Below are 4,446 nucleotides of genomic sequence, written 5' to 3'. Positions count from 1 at the left end.
GGCCCATGCCTGTTAGTGCACACGCCTGCTGCAGGCCTCCTGTGTAAAACTAAAACCCAAACTCCACTAAAAATTCTCTTTTGGAACCTCCAAATCTCTGTCTGACCCCGTTACCATAAAACTCTCCTGGAGAGCTGTCCACGCTTGCTGTTGTTGTCCACTTTTTAACTGAGAGGTAATTTGCTTTCTGTGAAATGGGTCTAGTACACAATCAGATGGTAGGTGGCAAGCCTGTGCCCCTCCAAGACACAGGACGTGACTTCCACTCCAGAGAGGCCCTGGGCGCCTCTTCCAGTCAATCCCCACCACAAAGGCAACTGCACTTCTGATTTTGAACACCGTTGGTTTAGTGGTGCCTGGTGTTGAACTTCGCATGAGTGGACGGATACAGCATGTACCTTGGATGCCCCCTGCTCACACACATCCATAACATTCCTTATCTTGCCTGTGGTGCCTCGTATCTCTTGGAATAGCAGAAGTCAAACATGGCTCTTGGTAGTATCATGCTATTTTTATTACATCATATTATTTTCTTGTTTGATACATTGGTAGACAATAATTTACAGAATCTTAACAAACTACAACTATTCAGAAATGCGTAAAAAATACGAACAAATGCTAACATTCCTTGAGTTGGAATTATGAGAGCTCAAAGGAACTTACTGGCTTAATTGAATTGTTGGGACTGGCTGTCGGTGATCTGAACAGCATTAACGTGGGAACTATGTGCGGAGCACTGTTTCCTGTGAGTCCCACTTTGAGGGGGGCACTTTGCAAAGGACGTGGAGCCTGAGCAGCGTGACCCAGTGGGTGGGGCTTGACCTGGAGATAAAGGAGCTGTGATTCCAGAGAGAAGGCGAGGAAAGAAGAGGTGTATCCTGGACAGGATGATGAGCATTCGCCTTGACTGGAGAGCAGACGAGAGGGACGGTAGGTCCAGTTGTAGGACAGCTGATGTGCCTGAATCTTGTACAGGCAGAAGCCAGGGTGTAGGCCTAAATTGCAAGGAATTTTGCTAAGATTTTAAGAAAGTGTGTTCCTTGATTTGAAATAAAAATAATATTCCACGATAGTTGTCAAAAACACAAGGAGCTGCTTGTAACTCCAAGTTGGTCAGCTCTAACGCAGTAGGCCCTCGTGTGGTCACACTCAGGCTATCATCACATGAAGTGATTCTGAGGACTGGAGAATTGGAGTAAATTTGTATATACACACACACACACACACATGCACACTCACACACGTGGGTGTTTTATGCATAAAACATATTAAAATGTGCATAGAAGTATGTGTGTGTACATGCACTACAGATTAAATTGTTTTAATCTCAGCTTTCCCTGTTGATAGGTACGTGACTGTTAGCAGATGATTTAACGTCTCTACATTTCTGTTTCCCATTTATAAGTTAGGGTAGAGTAACAGTGCCTCCCTCCAGGTTGTTGCGGACACGTGAGTTAACGCATCCATCACCCCGCCCAGCACACAGAGAAAAGATACTACATTGTATTTTTATTGTTGGCAATTCTCTATGAGCAGATGTCTTCACTTACACTGATGGCAAAGATAAAGTACCCAAATTCCAGATTTCTTATATATTAATCTGGCAAGTGTGGATTATTTTATTAAACTCCAATGATTCCTGAAGGCTTCGCCCAACTGATTTGGCATTCATCAAATTAACAAGATATGTGTTAAAACTGCACTCGGGTATTCCATCTTTGAAGAAGCATCTGCGGTGGGATGGAGTCCTTATTTACATTTTAACACGTTTCTGCCAGTTACACAAACTGCCTGAAAAGATTTTCCAGTTGGCGGTCATTTTAACCCAATTTAAATCCAAATATGCTTGTATCACAAAATATAGAAGCTTACGCTGCATCTCCAGCTTTGCTGCTCCAGTCTGCAAATATCCTTCTGGCTGCATTCATTAAAAGCCTGTTGTTAACAAATAACTTGGCTTCGGATTATATGCACAAACTGATTTTCAGTTTTCTATGTTATATTGTAAAAACAGTGCCAAATATTTATGAGAAATTCATTAAAAGAATAGCAGATATGTCAAGTAAAAATTATTCAGAATACATTTTGAAATCCATATCAATATAGCAAGCATATATTTGTGTAAAATTATAGTATTTAAATGGGTTTTATTCTTAAAATTGTGGGTTTTGAATAACGTTTTTATTCCATTTCTCTAAAAGATGTAAGTAAGCTCTTGAATAACAGTTAAAAGGGTAGGACTAGTCAGTTCACAGTTCTAGGGATAGTGAGTATTTTCCTTTGGCTTGAATAAATAATTCAGTCTGTATGGCTAATCACATTCAAAATAAATGTATTTTGAATTGGGGGAGTTGGCAAACTTTTCCTTTTCCTTTTATAAACTTCAGAATACTATGGGGGCCCAAATATTTTGGTTGTGTTTGGATTTTGGTCAATGCCAGACCAGGCAGTCACTTGGCATGTTAGGTTTTATTTTTGTTGCAGACCTTATCAAGATTTTTCAATACAGATGGCGCCCAGCTTACCATGGTTCCAATATGAATTTATGACGGTGCAAAGTGATATGCATTCAATACAAATCATCCTCCAAGTTTTGAATTTTGATTTTTCTTGGGCTGGTGAACTGAAGCATGATAACTGTGTTTCTGGGTGACGGCAGCAAGCCACAAATTCTCTGTCAACTGTGTGATCATGAGGGTTAAAAAAACACGAGATGCTTAGCACGTTATTGTAAAGAAGGAGTTAGATGATTTTGTGCAATTTTAGGCTAATGTAAGTATTTTAAGCATGTTTAAGTCAGGCTGGGCTAAGCTAGGATGTTTGGTAGGTTAGTTGTGTGGTCGATTTGGGGGGCAATAATCTCACTGTAAGTCAAGGAGGATCTGTAAATGGTTAGTGTCTCGGTGAACGGCCGACGGTTAATTTGATGAGTAGTAATGTGTGTCTTGGTTAAGGGCTTGAGCTTTTAGCGAGGCTGTGGGGCTGAATGCCTGTCTGCCCAGCATTAGCCTGTATGACTGTGGATGAATTCTCAATCATGTTCCCTTGTTATTTCATCTTGGGGATGAAGACACAGTGATCACTGTACTGTGACAGGGTTGGCGTGAGGGTTCCACGCAATGGAGGGTCACATCTCACTGTGCTCCTTAAATGGGGAGGAGGTGCCCACAAAGCACTGTAGATATTGTTATTTATATTTATTCTAGCCTTCTTTTAAAGTTTCTTTTAGTTACATAATTTTTTTATACTTTTAAACATTTTTTTAGTGTCCTTGTCATTTTACATTTGATGAAACTGGCTACTTTATTGTAGGAAGCCGTGTCATTACACAGAGACTTATAGCACAATTTTTAAAAATTAGTGGACACAAAAGCCTCTTCTTAAGTTTTTAACATGAAAGTCATTTGAATCCCAGTGCCTTGTTAATCAAAACTTGTGCTATGTGTGGCCCCAGCACGGGCACCACATGAGGACTTGTTAGCATCCAGGACCTGGGGTCCCGCTCCAGACCTATGGAGCAGAGCCGGGGCTGACAGAGTCCCCAGTGACTCACAGGCACGTTGCAATCACAGGAGCTTCCCCTGCACACAGTTCAGTGCGCTGTGCACCAGTACAAGGCAGCAGAGCTCGGATGAACTCTTGCCAACCTAACCCATCTGCTTCATACGTATTATAAAGAGAAGAGGAAAGGAAGAGAGAGGGGAATGGTGGTGGGCACTGGGAAGGGGAATGAGAGGTGGAAGGAGCTGTGGTCGCCTGGATGGAGACACTCCGACTCTCCAAACCCTCCAGCTTTCTTATTTGAGCCAATGTTCCTTCATTCTTCTCCGCGGCCGACCTGGGGAAAGTGAGGGCTCTGAGCCTTTTGCACTACGGTTGGTCTCACCGTCAAGGGTGCTGAGCCTCAGAGCAGCTGTAGGAATCTCATTTGTAGTAAAACTCCATTGTTTCCTCCTCTTCCTTTCCCTCTTGCCCGGCCCCATCAGAGGTTCAGGTATGTTACATTATTCACCTCACCTGCACATTTGAAAAATTACATTTTAGCATCATAAAGAATTGGAAAGTAAATATAAATTTTCCCCACAATTAGTCATAAATGTTGCTGGCATGGTCATGTAGTTCTGCCTGAAAAGTGTAAGATTTTTTAACTTTTTTTCCCCCCCTTTGGGGACTCTTCTAAGAATGTCCTTTAAAAGCCTTACTTTGGGAGCTGTCAGTGAAGAAGTACCTTTCAGGGAAATGAATGAGGATTTGGGGAGGCAAACAGTGCATTTGCAACTGCCTGTGCCGTGTTAACCTATGTGGAAAGACAGACAAACTCGTAAAACTGAAGGCGTTTTTTTTACCCAGAGATAACGACATTTAGCTTTTACCAGGTCAAGAAATTTGATTTGGGCTACTGGTTGTTTTATGGGTTATTCAAAAATTGTACATACAAATATGCAT

At 41.7% G+C, this 4,446-nt stretch overlaps 1 protein-coding gene across 1 annotated transcript in view; it reads left to right on the top strand.

The window, feature by feature from the left end:
* Positions 1 to 4,446, top strand: part of ZBBX (zinc finger B-box domain containing) — a 106,983-nt gene that overhangs the window by 16,130 nt on the left and 86,407 nt on the right. The window lies entirely within an intron of this gene.

Source organism: Otolemur garnettii, unplaced genomic scaffold (assembly GCF_000181295.1).
Source record: "Otolemur garnettii isolate 467f Iridium unplaced genomic scaffold, OtoGar3 scaffold00084, whole genome shotgun sequence".
Taxonomy (NCBI): Eukaryota; Metazoa; Chordata; class Mammalia; order Primates; family Galagidae; genus Otolemur; species Otolemur garnettii.
The sequence above is the reverse complement of the archived record's forward strand: the minus strand, read 5'-3'. Positions and strand labels throughout refer to the sequence as shown.